This window comes from Marmota monax, unplaced genomic scaffold, assembly GCF_021218885.2.
Source record: "Marmota monax isolate L192 unplaced genomic scaffold, Marmota_monax_Labrador192_F-V1.1 WCK01_AAM20220418_F8-fsc00046, whole genome shotgun sequence".
Taxonomy (NCBI): domain Eukaryota; kingdom Metazoa; phylum Chordata; class Mammalia; order Rodentia; family Sciuridae; genus Marmota; species Marmota monax.
In genome coordinates, this window is record NW_026692486.1 from 6,743,160 (window position 1) to 6,760,683 (window position 17,524).

The following is a 17,524-nucleotide window of genomic DNA, read 5'->3' on the forward strand; positions in this document are numbered from 1 at the left end:
TTAGCCTAATTTTTTCCCCATACTTTCTTCAGTAAATATCACTCGACAAAACCAAAAACTTATCACTATAAGATAATTTCAATATTCTTTTGAGGTATAAATAATATTCTAATGTGATTTTAAATTTGGAAGCTAATTCTAGAGAAAACTCACTTTTTTTTAACCTAAAATACTTACTTTTACTTATCACAAAAGCATATGCCTATTATATATCATTGTTTGGTCTAGGACCTGAGTGATTGATTTCATTGTGACCCTAAGAATGCATTGTAAAGAACTGCAATGGGTTGAAAACTGAACCATAAAGATTTAAATTATTCTTGAGAATAGAGATAGAAACATTCTATTATCCTATCAAGAAACTATGTGACTTGAGGAGAACTGGGCTTAAAAGACAGCATTTTAATTTGCAAATTTCTGTTCTAGTTCTTACATGTTCAGACAAATTTATTTTTACTAAAATATGCACAACAAATGAAAGCCTTCAAAAATAAAGCTACAGAGTGGAGTAAAAAGAATCACAATCATGCCTGCAATCCCAGCGATTTGGGAAGCCAGTGGGAGCAAGAGGATTGCAAGTTCAAGGCCAGCCTCAGCAACTTAGTGAGACCCTGTTTCAAAATGAAAAAAAAAAAAAAAAGAAGCGTTAGGCATGTAGCTCAGTGGTACAGCATCCCTGAGTTCAATCCTCAGTACAAAAACAAACAAACAAACAAACAAACGTCATATTAGAAAACAAAATAATGAAAATGTGTAACGCCTAATTTACATGATCAATCAAAGCCAAGGTCAACATCTCATATTACACAGTTTTCAACCATAAAATATTTTCAATAATGAAACAAATTTGGTGTTTAAAAAAATACTAAGGCTACATATTACAATTATTATTTCATGCTGTATAATTATGAAAACTTTAATGTATTTTTAATACATTTGAAGTATGATATAATTATAGCTTTGGCTCTCTAAAATCCAAAGAAAGGCATTTGAACTAGTTTTGTGACTCTTAACTGCCTTTAGCAAGTTTTGCCATACTATAACAAAATATGACATGAATAATCAAAGTCATATTCCCAGAGGCACTAAAAATTCCATTTTGACTATTCTGCACAATTCCTATTTGGCTATCTTTAAGGGTTCAGATTTGATAGAGAGTTACTGCTACTATTAGCCTTCTCTTTGCTTTGTTCTACACCAAAGCAATGCATTATACTTTACCAAGAACTGCACATTCAAACAAAAAATTGTAATTTTAGGTTACTCAATTTATCTTCAATAATTTCAAAGAAAGTTTAAAGACATTTCATCTTCTTTGTTTACAGGGGTAGAGGTTTGCACATTAAAAGGAGATAGGGAAGTTTAAAAATATTTTTAGTTGTAGATGGACACAATACCTTTATTTTATTTATTTATATGTAGTATTGAGGATAGAAACCAGCGCCTCACATATGCTAGGCAAGCGATCTATCACTGAGCTTCAACTCCAGTCTTGGAGGTTTGTTTTTAAACCACATATTTTAAATAAGAAAACATTTGATTATGAGTATTTATCATGAACAAAATAGTGATTGTAAATTAGTATAAATAGCTTTTATAAAAAGCTGTTCTTACAGTTACATTTCTTGGTTTGACAGAGCATTGATAGAAGATCTATAAGACCCAATTATAGAAAATCCTCAAGGTGTAGAGATTAACAAGAATTATGGGAACAATCTATGGGAAAGATTAATTCAAAGTTTGTGCAAAACTCTGCATAACAAAAAATAATCATAGTCATGATTATGAGGGATATCTTTTTAAATTTGCCTGCTTTTGAGTATCATAATTGTAATTGTATAAAAAATTATATTTTATATACAATTATACATATTTAAACACTTGAAACACAGAAAATGTCATGTAGCCAGTTGTAGTGGTAGATATTTTAAAAAGTATTAATTACAAAATGATGGCTATTAATAGTATGTGTGATTATATATTTATAAACAATGTCCTTAAGCACAGCAAACCATAATCATATGTATATTATACTTTAAATTATCTGTACTTTTATGACTCACCTCTACATTTTGGGTAAAGTTTGACCTTGGACAAAATTTACTCAGCCTAGAGAGCTGGGAGAATAGTTAAAAACTTACTGGTATTGCCAAATGCTTTCATATGTTTCTGCTCTCATGGAAAATGAGTTTTTATTTCTTTTCAGCCTACATGTGTGGTAAAGCCAAAATGAAAAACAAAGCTAGCAACTTCCAACCAATTCTAGTTGAGTTTGGTATTCATATATTGCTTTGATCTGCTCTAGACCTTTAAAATAGTTCATTTTCTACAGTAGGGAAAACTAGTTTCACTACCAAGTGTTATCAAACAGTAATTAGGAAGAAAAGGAACCTGAGTTAAATTTAGAATAAAATTAGTTGATTTTACTTCTATTTCTGAATTAGAGTGTAGAGTAATTTCACTTTGTTCTTCTTGTTGTTATTGTTGTTTGATGTTTGTTTCTTTTGAAAACTTTTACAAGCTCTAATCACAGACAAAACTATGCTCCCTCAAATAGACACAATCTTCCCTCATTGATACTTCTCAACATCTAAATAGTTCAAACTTCTTGGAAATTTCCCACCCTCGGTCAATTCCCAATATCTTTTCTTCATCCCACCACTGAGCAGCCCCTTTTTAGACCACTGGCTTGTATATATCTAAGTTTGCTAGTGTGAAGAAGCTACCATTTTCTTGACTTACTCTAATCACAGTATTTTGCAATAATGTCCATCTCCAAACTTCTTTAGGTTCTTTAATTCATTTCCTAAACTATTATTATTCATGTTCTGTTTTGACAAATACCTGATTACTTCCCTTTAAATAAATATAGTTGGAGGGTAAATAAATTTAAAAATTAGCATACTATCTATATCAGAAATACATAAGCCCATTGAATAAAATAATCTTTAGTTTCTTCAAGTTGCTTAAATTAAAAACACGAGTTTCTACAGTTGGAAAAAACATGTATGGTTAAAATGCTTGAAGCCCATCAATCTCTCTAACCACATAAACTAATGAGTTCCTTCTGTTTTCTTTGAATGAAATCACCATGAGTGGTTAGATGTTGATTTAACATAAAACAAATGGAAATGGGTGTTTCCTTTGTCCTTTGTAGATTTATTTTTAAAAACAATTAGCAAGTATTATGAATAAGTCAATGATTTTGCCATTACTTAAATAAAAATTTAGATTGAGTAGTTAAATTGATTGGATTGTAGGGAATGCAGAACATATTCTAACTTTCCTTAACATGCTCACATCTGCAGATATTATTAAGCTTCTTTTTTTTTCCCTTACCATAACACCTGTATTGTTATAAATTATGTTTTGAATTGTCATGAAGTGTCAGGTAAACTATGTTTTGGGGATGTGGACATACTCTGTGGAGTATGTCATTTAGGTGTTCCTTTGTAATGGCAGATTTGTGGCTAACAGCTTAATTTTGAATGTATCAAAATAATTGAATGCTTTCTTTCAATTTTTCTTTATGGATATACAAAGAAATTTGAAATGTATTATGTATAAATAGGAAAAAAAGAATTAAAATTGCTTCATACTTAAAACACCTTGAAGAAAGAATAATTTTGGACATAATTTTAAAAAAGCAGCGAATTATTATATTCTTAGGAAAAAAGTGTTGAACCCTTTGAACTCTTTAGAATTCATATCTAACTGCATTAAGATCTGCAATTTGCATAGGGATTTTTCCACTCCCTATAGTTTTAACTGTCTTCTGATAAGTTCTTTCCCCTTCTAAGTCTCCTTTTTTTGTGACTGTTGTCTGTTTAGGAACATAGTGGGAAGTGACTCACTTTATGTTCTGAACATCAAAGAATGTCAGACCTATGAAATGTAGACAGTGGGTTCTTAGATTCTTTCTGGGAGAGTTAAATAAATAAGTAAATGAGCCAACATATGGGCAGCTTAATTCAGGCAAAAATGTCTATTGATTACTTACTAGGCTCACTAATAAAAACTTCAGCCTAAGTTTTGCTTTCCAAAAGGAAATAGGATTAGATTGATCTATGCACTCATTGGGGCTCCTTGTGAATTATGCCCAGATGATGTTCAAGATGAACAAAAGAAAGGGGCAACATTTTTTTGAATAATCAAATTATTAGTCTGACATACTATGTTTTATAATTCCAAATAAATTAATTATAAGTGCTAAAGGGGACTGCGATATAAATAACATCTGAGATCTATGAATTCCAATTGTGCCTTCTTTTCAACTAAGTAGTCTGATTCAATATTGCAAGGTAGATTTGTTGTATTTGTGAATTTTGCCATATGTAAAAACTTAGGTACATGATAAGGTTTTACACCAGGTCTTCATAAATGTACTTTTTTTTCCCCAGACTAGTTTGAATCGTGTCTGGTAATATTTAAATTATGTTATCTAAGAAATTCCAAACTGAAGTGTGCCTGTAGTTTAAAGAACAAATGCTCTGAATTGCTCCTTTTATTTTTTAAAATGGTGAAATGTTAAAATACCAAGATCAAATAGAAGAAACTGAATTAGCCAAGATTTTTGTTTTAATCTGAGAATTATAATGCATTGACTAAAAGAGCAAGTTCAGTTATTTGGACACATGTACATTTAACTTATGATTTTATGCAAGTCAAGAACAAACTTGACCAATAGTTGGATTAACTTCTGTACTAAAGATATCTGGCTTTGTGACAAAATGCTGATAGGTATTTAGAATCATTTTGTCTTTTGAACAATCTACTGTTGACATTTTAATAACATTGTTTGGAATGATTTCTCAAGAATGATGACTGCAACATACCCACAGAAACAAAAAGTTCATATTGTTTCTGAAAGCAAAGAAGATCAAGTTTCATCCTTTTTCTAGAGGTTTTAAATCTTGGAAAATCAGTTTTTCCTGAAAACGAAAGCAAATGGCTTCATTCATTAGTAGAATCAGTGGTTTATGAATAAACCTGAAAACTTGTTTTCAGCTCAGAGATTTTGAAATTAAAAAAATTCCAGATTTGATTTTCTTCGTATGTATAAGACAATTAACTGGGTTTTATATATTTTTTTCCAATGTGATTTTTCCTGTAGTGGTCTGTTCCCTTCAGTTTGGGTCTTGCTCTGCCTGGCTGTCCGCTGACACTGCCAACAGAGAGGGGCAAGGAAGTGTGGTCAGAGGACAAGAGCAAAAGCAGTTTCAATGTAAGGAAATGAGGGGAAACAGACCTAACAGCACTATGAATATACTTGGAGTAAAGAGCCTTGTAGTCTCCTTTCCTTCCGTTGCTTATCCTGGTGAGTTTAATCAAAAACAAACAAAACGCTCTTGTGAAATATAGTCAATAAAGTCAAAGTTTAGCTAGCTCAATGTAACTACAAAGAAAAAGTCATCGCAATTTAAAAAAATGTAACTTTCATTAACGAGCGCGCCGGAAATCTCAGGTATCAAAGACGCATTAACCCTGGAGCGTCCCCTGCGCGCTGCAGCCGGACGGAGGCAGCCGCGGCGAACAGACGTTCTTTCTCCTCGGAGCAGTCACACAAAAGGAGGGCTGCGGAAACTAAAAGTTTAAGGGCCTCCGGCTTGGTGCGTGGAGAAAAGAGAAAACCTGGAGACGGGGTGGGTAAAAGACGCATCCTGGGCGCCTTTCCCGAAGTCCAGGCAAGGAGAAAGCTCTTGGGCCTGGAAGAAGAGGGGAGGGGGACCCCGAGCCGCTGGCCAGCCCCCTGCGCCCACCCTCCGAGGCTGGAGAGCTGCGCTCCGCCGCACTCTTCTGAATACCCTTCACCCAGTTCCAGAAATAAAATAAATGTTTTTAAAGTGCGTGTGTGTGGACAGGATGGAGAGCGTGCGCGGGCAGAGCGCGCGGAGGACCAGGCGCGCAGTAAGTGGAGTTTGGGGGGGCGGGGTGGGGCGTCTAAAGGTTGAATGGGTGCGTTGATGGGGCGGCGGGGGGCGGCTGGATGCGGAGCCCAGAGACCTGCGGCGGGGGGAAACGCGAGCGGACTGGGTGAGGAGGGAAGGGGAGGGGCACGAGCCGGAGCAGGCCGCCTCCCGGGCGCGTTCCGTGGCCGTGAGCGCGCGTCCCTCGCCGCCGCCGCCGCCGCCGCCGCCCGGACAGCCCTGCGGCCGCCCCGCCGGCGGAGCCGGGGCCGGCGTGTCCTCTGGCGGCAGCTCTGCCGTCGCCACCAAAACCCGAAAGGCTCGAGCCCGTAAGTGTCCCCTTCGCTCCTCCCCGACACCCCCACCCTCCTTGGGCGCTCTGCCGCCGCAGCTGCTCAAATGGAGTGGAAAATGGCCATTGGGCGGCAATGAGTTATAGATTATCTGCTCCACGTTTTGTACTTAGCTGCCTGTAATCTTCTTTGAGTTTGCCCAAGCCCCTTGCTGGAAAAATCAGGAGGGAGAGATTTGTCCTTTGCTGCTGTACACGCTAATATGTTTATATGATTAGCCGAACTCCGGTGGGGAGGGGGGTAGGTGGGGATTTGGTGGGGAGGAGGAGGAGGAGGCTGGAGGTGACTCCAGTTCAGACCTCTCCGAGAGTCTGTGTCAGGACTTCGCACTCCCCCGTCTCTGTGCCTCTCCTCTCCCTCTCTCCCCTCTCTCCCTCTCACTCTCTCTCCGCTCACACACACGCAGAGGTGCTGGAGCAAAATCGGGAGCTTACCGGAGAATTCTTTGGGATTGTTGGGGGCATCTCCCCTCCGTTGCTGTGCGTGGCGTGACTCTCCCTTGATCCTCCCTGCTTCCCCGAACCTGAGTTCTCGTCTTCAACCTTTCGTGGTGCAGCGGCCACCGCTCAAACCTCGGCGGGGAAATCCGAAATGTGAGGAGGGGCCGCTGCTGTCTCCTGCCCCGGGCCGCAGGGTCGGCGCGAGGGATGCCAGTGCGGACGGCGGGCTGAGGGGCTTTGCCTGACAAACTGAGTTGGCCTCGTGCCGCGGGCGTCTACTCGCCTGCCCCTCCCGCGGCTGCCGCTTCGAGGGGACTCCCAAGACTGTGCACCTCTGTCAGGCTTTCGCCTCCACCACCCCTTTCGCTCTGATTCCCGAATTTTTTTTTTCTACTAAGGGAGCGTGCAGTCAGGGGGTGCGTGCGCGTGTGTGAAAAGACCTCTTTCGCCGAGCGGCGTGTGGGAAACTGCGGGAAAATGTTGACTTAACCCCTGGAGCCGCCCGGCGCTGGCTGCTTGGCTGGAGGCGGCAGCGGCGGCCGAGCAGGAGGACCCGCCGAGCCGTGGGGCCGTGTCCGGCCGGCAAGCCGCGGCGCTGCCTCCCGCGCGGACTCCGCAGCCGGCGACCCGCTCTCGGAGGGCTTTGGCCTTCTCCAGCCACCCGGCTGCTGCCCTCTGCGCCTCTCCCTGCGCGCGGCCCCCGTGCCAGACGGCCCTCCCCCGGGGCACGCTCTCAGACCGAGGTAAGAGCCGCGGGAGCGAACAATCGTACCTCTGTGCCCGGCTTCGGAGACCTGTTTGCTTTGCGCCTCCTGCCTGGGGGGGGGTGGGTGCTGGAGGTGGAGGGAACCGCGGCTTAGTCGGGCTCTGTCGTCTCTGTTCCGCCGGGCAAGGGGAGACCCGCGCTCGCAGTTCTCCCCCTCCCCCCCGGAGAAATCGTTACGCAGAACTCTCAGTCCGGTCCAGCCTGCTCCTTTTCTCCTGGATCTAGTGTAACGCTTTCGAGGCACCAGTCGTTGGTGGGGACTATGTGGGGCCGGTGTAGGGTTGTAGAATGGAGCTGCCATAACATGCTTTTTTTTTATTATTATTATTTAAAAGCTTGGGATCCGAAGGTGCCACTCGCCCTTTCACAGTCTGGATGGGGAGGGGAGTGTGAGACTCGCCCTCCGCGGGGCAGCTCGGTTCCGGAGGTGCTGGGCCGAAGCCGGGCGGAGAGCGCGGAGTCCCCCTCGCTCCCCCTCCCGCCTGCAGACCCGTCCGGGTCTGTAAGTGGAGCGCAGAGGCTGAGCCCTGGGAGCGAGTTCAGGGAAAGTGGACGGTGGGGGAGGGCTTGCAGGAGTTGTTACGGGTTGTTGTTTCTTCTGTAGGTGGTTAGGTAATATGGAAAAGCGAGGATGACAGCAAAGCGCAGCCAGATGTGGCCGCGCCAGCGTTGGGGCTGGCAACGATTAGGGGCGGCTAGCAGCCGCTGCCGGGGAAGACTGGCGGGGCGGGAGGGTGGCGGAGCCAAGGACCCGGTGGGCCACGGGGAGGGCAGAGAGCCTCCCGGACCCGCAGTGAGAGGGCAGCAGCGGGCCGCGTTGGGCCTGCAGGAGAAGTTACCGGGTGTGGGCTCCTGGGATGCCTTTGGTGTAGGAAACCTAGAGGAGCCTGATTTGGAGGATAGGGGTGCCAGGTTGGGAGCCAGCTGCTGGAATAAGGCGTGGGAAGACCGCGAGGAAAGAGGAGACTCCTGTGCTAACTGACTGTGGCGACCCCCAAACAGAGGGGCCAGGACAATCCAAACCGCGAAAGCGCCCCTGCAGTGTGGAGGCGCGCTTGCAAGACTCTTGCTTGGGACCAGTAAAGTTTGTTCCTTTCCCTGAACTACGGGGCTTGGATTGGAATCTTCACTTAGGGTCAAAGTATCGCCGAGCAGAAGCTAAGGAACGTATATATGTCTTCCATATATACATATATATTAAGTTTTGCCTTTACTTTGTCCTCTAAATGCATAGTTGGAGGGACAAGTCTAGCAGTATCCAGCGGTATCCGTCTTAACCTTTCCCGGTCTTCGAGGGACTCCTCCCCCTTTGTCTTTTCCCTCTTTCTCGCCCCCCTCATTCCATTCTTCCTGATGCAAACTGCTGTCTCAGATTCAGACCGAGGAAATGTTTTCCTCCTGTTTCTTGAAAGGTGTCAGGCTGCTTAGCAGCTTCTCTAAGCAGCCTGGGAGCGTCTGAGCTGCAGCCACCAACCATATGGTTCCCGTTACAAAGGCCAGGTTCTGTGGCAGTCGCCTCTTCACTCCACCCCCAATTCTTTGATTTTCTTCTGCATTTTTTACACTATGCGTGCTTCTCCTTTCTTTCCCTCCAGAGGCGTATGTTTAACGGACGTAGTTGGTTCATTCATTTCTCTGTCAGTGTTTCTCTCTGGAACTGTTCCCACCGAATTTGCTCTTTGCTCACCTCAAGTTGCACAATGAAGAAAGTCTCATCCTTTTGGTAAATAATTACCTGTTGGGGAATCTCTTACCAAATCAGGTTTGATCTTGGGCAAACTTTAAAAAATAGGCACTACAGAGGCAATATTCATCCATAGGGGAAAAATAAAATAGTTTATGGGGTGCCAATGGTAACGTTCCAAGTTGGATGGGACTGTCTTGACCTAGCTAAAGGTAACTTTGTAACTTTAAATTTAGTATCCTTATTATTCTTGAGAAACACTGTATAAGAAACTCTACTTAAGTTCAGGTGTGTTGTGGAATATTTTGTTTTCTTTCCTTCCACCCTCCAATAAATTTATGCATGATAGAAAGAATACTAACAGAACAAATGTTCTGTTGTTTAGTTTCTTTAGACATTCCAATTCTCTCCTTTTGTTGGTTGCCTCTAAAAGAGGTGCCATTTCACATCATTCTGCACAAATTGTTTGAATTAATGCAAGTGTGAATTCTTACCGTTTGAAGGGGATTATTAGCATATCAAAGGTTTCTTAGCTTCAGCTCAATTGAGAAAACTTCAGCCTGTCTTCCATTTGCTTCCAAGCGGAGGCCCAAAGGGCAATGAGAATTCTAAAGGGTAGAAATAGGGAGGTGGATTCAGGCTTGTGTTTCTGAACTTTTACTGTTTTGTAATTATGTGAGCCAAAAACATTGTCTATTGCTGTGGATCCCTTGCAAGTGGCAAGACAATTATTTTCTATTGATAAATGGTTTGTTCCTAGAAAAAGGGTGACCTTTTATTTTATGATAGTCACTGTTGCCTGTCTTTTGGGGTCCCTTTAGTGGAAGTGAGAAATCCTTTCCATCTAACTTAATGCTTTTCTAGGGCCTTCAGTTTGTTATATTAGTAAAATGAGAAAGGTTTTTAGTTAGTCTTATAAAACATTTTTTGTGTGTGTGTGATAAAGACAATTCTATGCACAGGAAATGTCTTTAATAGTTGATGAATTAGTAGGGAAAAAAGCCAGTGGAGGACATTTAGAATCAAAAACTCAACATGAACTTTATGAAAACACAACTTCTATTGGAAGTAGAAGGTTGGAAAAGTTTTCTAGGTGATAAAGATCCAATTTTTTATGAATGCTATTTAAATAGAGGCAATTCTGTTTCAATATTGAGTTTTGTTTAAATTTTTTTTTTTTGTATTTTGCCAAACAGAATTATTATGCTCAAAGTTGTTCTATATTTGTTAATATTTATGGTTTATTTGCTTTGTATATTTTACATTCTTATAAAGCTATGTTGTTTGAATTCCTTTTAACAACTCAATGTCCATGAATGAAGAAACAAGTAAGAACAAGTAGTTGGGTCATTTAGGTCAGTTTATAGAGAGCAGAGGGGTCAAGGGAGAATAACTTTTATCTTCAATTAGGAAAGGATTAGTTTTCTGAAACCTAGTTTTAAGATGAAAACGAATTTCATAGAAGGTTTGGAGATTTGTAAGTTCATGTATTTTATAGAGTTTAACCTTTGAGGGTTGGTTGTCTTTGAATGGGAATTGATATTGTTTTCTTAGAGACTGGATTATTTACTAATATTCAGACTCCTTGGTTTAATTTTAATATTGGAAATGAATTCTAATATGACAGTTTAAGATGAGGAAGAACCATCATTAATTGCCCAACATTTTCATCTTTAGTTTAATAGGAATGGTGATTTTTTTTTTTTTCAGATTAAGGTGAGGTTTTTATTTTTGTTTTTACTGCCATTGAAATTGTTTATCATTACCCCCAAATCATTTTATGATCGTTTATCTGATCACTTCACTTATCTAAGAAGTAATTTAGTGGTTAAAAAAAACCCCACCTACATTGATGTAATTGCTGTTATTGCATTTAAGTTGCTGTTAACTAGTCTGCTTTGAATGCAGAATGTTATAAAGAAAATATATCATCTTTTAGAACTATTAGTGATAATCTAAAAATTGTCTTGAAAACATTGATCTTCATTTTATGGTGGTGATCCTAAATTCAGCAAATCTCTAAAGGTGTAAAATGCAGTGAAAAGACGATATTTCAACATTTAGATGACAAAATTGGACTACTTAGAAAAAAATTAACATACTGTAGAAGCACTTCAGCTGCCATTTTCAATCACTGGGTTACTATGTGTTGGCAACAAAACGAATTTAGAAATACAGATAGCTCTGGGAGCAGGTAGTTGGGGGAGTTCAGAATATTGAATCATGTGGTGTAGAACAAACCAATTACTTCAAGTTTTGACTTGAGAATTTCCAATAAATAAAATTTATTCCAGGCATTTGACTGCTTTATTAGTGGACTAACACATCAAAGCAGACAACAAAACTTCCAAATGTTATAAAAACTAATATAAATATACAGATCTCACATACACTGCTACAAGTCTTAATTTAAGACAAGCAGTTGGAGTTTTTATTGCTGTAGTTTTCACAATCAACAGAAACGTTAACACCAGGCTTCTGGGTGTTTCCTTTCTTAAAATGAACAAGAGGAGAACTTTAAAACCAAGGTTTACTTAAGGTTAGATCTTTATTTGATCATTACCAAAGCTTTCTATGTTTCATTAAAAAATTTAAAATAGTATTTTAGTGTCTTAAGTAATATGGGAGTATGGGAACTAAAATCCAGCTGTCATGAAGGTCAAGAGGTAACTAGAAATATGCAAACCTTAGTAATAAAATATTATTGCTTTATTTTCTAACAAAATATTTATTTGACCTAACTTTTGTGAATAAATATTTAAATAGTAGTTTATTAACAGGTGTGGCATGGAATAAAGGAAGTATTACAATTTGTTTCAATCTATGAGTTAAAAACACTTGTACCTACCTATGAGAAACCTGTTTTCATTTTAGCAAAAATTTTTACCACTTTCTCCATTACTGATATTTAAGGAACACAGATTAGATGTAATTAGAGTAAGAATGAAATATGGTTTTGGGAATGAAAGAATTTAACTATTTTAACAGAAATGTTCCTCAAAGACTTAACACCTTTGCCTCTTAATTCTTTGTATCTGATTTTGAGTCTTGAAGGGCTGGCTTCACATTTGACACATGCCTGCTTTTCTGCAGAAAAGGTTCATGTAAAACAAAAGTGCAATTATTTTTGAGGTAATATGTGTTAAAAATAGAACACATAATTATAAATAGGTTCATAATATTATTTAGGTAGGCTAGTATGCCTAACTAAAAACTCTGCAAATTGATGATTTTGATAAAGCGCCCAAAATGGCAACTTTAGCTACTAACCCTTAAAAGAACTTGAAATCCTATTAATGTTTTGGCCATGTCAGTTTCTGTAATTTAAATATTAGCTCATGTTACTTAACTCCATAACTATTTTATAACTATTTTCAACAAAGATTTAAATGTTTCTATTTCAAGGACAGATTAAAATCAGAGATGTCTTAACTTCTGTTCCATAATACTAATTCTGGAGCCCCACCCAATGTTTATGTCTTCAAATAATTCTTGATTGAAGGTTGAAAGGTTGAAAAGTATTTAATCACTTAGATTACTGTAATCAGAGGTGATGTGATCAGAAAAATAAATTGAGACTATTCTCTGAATTCTTTGTTACTTAAGATGCTCTTAAAGATTGGTGAGTAGTGATTATTATTATTTTTAAGTGCTTTAAGAAAATGATTTAGGAAACGTTTTGTTTAATATACAGGTAAATAGTTAATTATTGAAACTGTATATTTTCAATCCTAAAATGATATCTTGGCCTAGTGTGATAACTTTTAGAGGTGTAACTAGGGTCTTTTATTCCTAAATTTAATTCAGGACGTCAATTTGGTATTTTGAGTTTTGTATGTAGGTTTTGTTAAGCACATGTTATAAACTGGCAATCCCGTAATGTTATTTCAGTTTAAGTACTTATTTTTTAGGTGAGTCATGGTGTGATAACAAAAGGAAGGTCTTAATCAACCAAAAAAAAATACTTTTTTAAAAATCAATTTTTTACATCATTTATCTGATGACTAAATGTATTTTTTAGATATTTTAAAATATATTCTTACCCAACAATTTTAAAAAAGCTTACAAAAATCCTCCTGTATTTGACAAATAAATGCTTTCTAAAGAAAAAAAAAAAGTTGATCCAATGAAGGAACCAAGCGCTTAACACCTGCAAGTGAAGTGCAGCTTATAGCAAAATGCTATTGATTGTTTCAGAAGCACTGAGCAAGTTTAAATACAATTTGTTTAATTACAACAAAAATGCAGTTTTATGAAGTAATATAGTTTGTCTTCATAGAGGATTTTATGCATTGTGTGGTGGTAAGTAAAATCCCATCACAGTTGTATAAATTTGTTCAATTACTAGAACGGCTAAAAGAAAAAAAATCAATTTAGGTTGAAAAGCAACAGAAATTAGATTACCTTGGTTAGTAGGAATTTGCCAGCAGTGTCTAAATTGCTTAATAATATCAAAAGTTACCACTTTTCACTGTGTAGGAATCTTGGTGCCTACACTTGTTTACTTGGTGATATTCATTGTGTGAACATTATTTTTCTTTTTGTTTTCAATTTTTTTTTTTTAGATGAAAGCTATTACATAAAAAAACTACGTCCACTTCCATGTTTTGGCTTGATTTAGAGGTTTTTGTTTAGTAGTTGCTTTTCTGGATTTCTAGAATTTGTAATCAGTTGATATTTCAGATTAGTGTAGTGAAATATTAGATGCAATTTTGTGAACCAGAAGAAACCTAATCCATCAGCGAGGAAAACTAGTTTATTATGAGCAATAGAAACATTTTTCACAATTTTTTATTACTGACTCTAGAATTGTACCAAATCCTAAATCTTAGATTCTTACAGCAGTAAAGTAACATGGGATTCATTGAAGCAGATAGCTGGGCACCTGTTTTATTAGCACCTTGATTCATTCTGGTACCAGATTTACGGAGGTGCAAGAACAGCCACAACCATTGCTCAAAGCCACCCGGCTGTTTTTGGGTCATGAAGTCAACTTCCTGGAATTTCTGGGGAAACCAGTTGAAAAGGGAGGACAAATGTCACTTTAAATAGAGATGTTTAAATCAGATTTCTGCCTGAGGGTAAAATTTAGGTCTGTTTTAGCCCGGATGTAATGTCTCCCTCTACAGAGCACAGCATTAATCACGACGACATGACAAGAGAACGTATGCTGAGCAAAACAGGCCCCTGTTGGTCTTGTCATTGATTCTCCCCCCCCCCCCCCCCAAACTAGGAGGAGTACATTATAAACATTAAAATTCACCCATGGGGATTGCACCTTACTTAATCTTCGAGTTTCAGTGTCAAAATTAGTTGCCTTAAAAGAAGCCTATTTAAGGCAAAATAATCTCAGGAAGACTTTTTTTTTTTTTTTAAGAATAGAGTCAGTACTGGAATTAGAACACAAATATAAGGTGAGAAAGCAGCCAGGTTAAGCAGAAGTTAACTTGAAATAATATGATAAAGTCTATATTCTGTTTTAAGATGTATTACGTGCCTTTAAAAAATTATTTGATAGTAGAGAAAAGAAATTTTGATTAAAAAATGAACTATTAGTTCTTCACAATGAGCAGTAAGAGTGAAAAAGATGATTACCTTTAGACTTTACATGAATTCAGACAAATACTATTTTGATAGAACAAAACCAGACACAGTCCTGCATCATTTTCTGGATGAATTAATAAAATTTTCAACCATAGTAATAGCAAGGAATGATGTGCCAGGAGGCTGGTTCCTAATACTAAAAAGGGGTGTAGTTTTGCTCTTTCAGATATTAAATAATACCTTTTAATTCCTTTCTTGGCCAAATATATACACATATGAGCAGACAATTTTTGCTGTGTTTTCTTTCTGTGTATCAATATTTTTGACAGATATTGGCTAAAAAGTAGTGCACGTTGAAAGTAAAAAATCTGTGTAATTAAGATCTCTTTTAAAACCGAGTTTGGAAATGGTGACTTGTTTAATATCTGTTCTGCTCTCAAAGATATTTTCTGCGTTTGGACCATGAAATGCTTGTATTACCCACACTTTGCATCTTTTTGTAGGTATTTTTACATCAGTCTACACCTCAAACTGATTATTACCCTGGATTTAGAGGACAGTATAATCTATCCCCAATTACTGTCAAAAATGGCTCTTGGCTGCTGGAGGGGGGGTCGTCTCCCCCCACCCCCCACCAGGTGACCTTGCTTTTGACTAATGCTTTCTCTTGTAGAGGATATTAACAGAGTTTATTTGTAGAAAAAGTAGAAGAGAATTCAGTTTTGTTTATAAAGTAAGGTTTAATTTTTATCATTCTTAAAATTCGAATACCGAGACAGTAGTTTTCTATATATGGGGTGAAGCATTACAAAATTTTAGATAAAGTCTTTATATTTCTCTTTTATGTCAATTACATTTACTTAATCAGTTTTCAACTTCAATTTACATAAAAAAGAATCTCATTGAAAATAATTTTCTCCCTGTCTTTATTTGAAGCAAAGGATTTCTTTGTGTGCAATTATTTTTTTATTCCACTGATATCTTCCATATGGAAGTTTTATTTCTCGACATTAAAAGCCTACCATTTTTTAGTGTTTGCTACTTGGGTTATTGATTAGAAATTATAGTACACATTACTTATACAGCATTTTCTCCACTGATCATTGTGTTCTTAATCTGAGGATTCGTGGTGTATTTTAGCTCTTACATTTTCCTGCTAAAGACTGAGAATTCTTGGAAAAAATTTAATTTGGGTAATATTATAGATTTATGCATTTATATCCCAATAATTGTACCTATTTTCAGAGTGTGAGGGTGGTTTTGTGTATTAGGCGACAGATGATAAACTGAAAATTGATGTACTGAAGATACCATCTTATTTTTCATTTTCAGAAAATGGGTACAAAAGTAATTTTGCTTCCTATGCACCAACAATTATGCTAAGATTATGATGTCCTAGACATTTTCATTTTTGCTAAGGACATTTAACTGTTCTTCCCTTTTTACATTTCTGTCATGAGGAAGACAATATGTGGCTTCCTCTTGATAATGCAGCAAACGAATGCGAATGTTACCCCCTCATGCTTTTTCTGCTGCAAGTGGTATGATATCCATAGTGCCACAGAAGCCACCTTTCATTAATTTTAAACTGTGTCTACATCTTGAAAATCTTAAAATATCAGAGAAACAAAATTTGATTTCTTAGGGGAAAAAAATCACTAAAAATGCTGCTTATTTGCCTTGGCTTTTTTTTTTTTAACCTTATTTCCTTTGTTTCCATGGAAAAAAGATATATAACTACGATCTGTTCTCTCTGTGTGATAGTTCTGTATGTTGAGTATGAAAGTTTGCTTATCTTTTACAATTTTAGTTATTTTTATTTGTGGTGCTGAGAAGTGAACCCACCCGAGGTCTTATGCGTGGTAGACAAGGACTCTACCACTGAGTTAGGCTCCCAGCCCCATGATTTCATTTGTTCAGTGGTATTTTAGAAAAATAATTTAATATTTGTTTAGTAAGTATTTTACAGTTACTGAACTGACAAGTATTTGTCAGTTCATTTATAGGTAAATCAAACTCCATTTGGTACAGATTTCTAGTCACATTCTTTATATGTTATAAAAGTGCTGTGTGCACGCTAGAAGAGAGAAGTCATAAATAAGGGGCATCAGCATCCATCAAACAATTTTTGGTAACATTGTACCCAAAGACTTTGAAACTGTTCTTTACTTTTTCTTTTTTGCCCTTACTTTTTCTTTTTTGCCCCGTTGACAGAAATACACCTTAATCTCTATATGCCTGGTGGCAGTGGGGGGGGAAAGAATGTGGCAAAAATTAGGTTTAGATAAAGAGAAATCTACAACATTTTAAAAAATGACAATTACAGAAGGGTTTTGCAACTGAGATCAGTTTCATCAACACACACACAAATATTCTCCTGGTTTAAGTTTTGGAATTAAAATACGAAAGAAATATAGTTTTTACTCAAATATTTTAAAATCCATTTTTTGTCTTTCACTGTAAATCAATCATAAGATTCCACCTTTGATTGTTTATTTTGTGTTCAGAAGATTAATCAAATAAATAGGCTGCACAGCTTTGTTTTGGGTGGTCTATCATTTTAGGCTGGTACAGTGTAAGTAAGGCAGTGTTTTCTTTTCCTTGAAATATACTTTGTGTAACTGGCTCTTGGATGACTCAAAAGTCTGTGAATTCTGCCTGCTAGATCTTCTTTCTTACACAGGCTAGAGGACAAGAATATTCATGCTGAATCACAAATTTTGAAAAGCAGTTGTTTTACTCATAAAGGAGGAGGAAACAAGGCTAGGTAGTAGTATTTCTATAAAAGAGTAGCCTGCATTTTTACACAGGCAACTGCCTGCGTGTTTCAA

The 17,524-nt window shown here is 37.9% G+C and overlaps 1 protein-coding gene across 38 annotated transcripts in view; it reads left to right on the forward strand.

The window, feature by feature from the left end:
- Positions 1-17,524, forward strand: part of Adgrl2 (adhesion G protein-coupled receptor L2) — a 644,234-nt gene that overhangs the window by 444,413 nt on the left and 182,297 nt on the right. The window contains exon 1 of one of the 38 annotated variants that reach the window (XM_058578962.1): positions 5,500-5,642. The exons of 34 other annotated variants lie outside the window; for them this stretch is intronic. The gene's annotated coding sequence lies outside the window, so the exon portion shown is untranslated. Of the gene's footprint in view, positions 1-5,499; positions 5,643-5,681; positions 5,908-6,125; positions 6,236-6,584; positions 7,443-17,524 lie in introns of those variants that run through there. 3 more of the 38 variants (XM_058578961.1, XM_058578954.1, XM_058578950.1) reach the window with 3 other exon arrangements.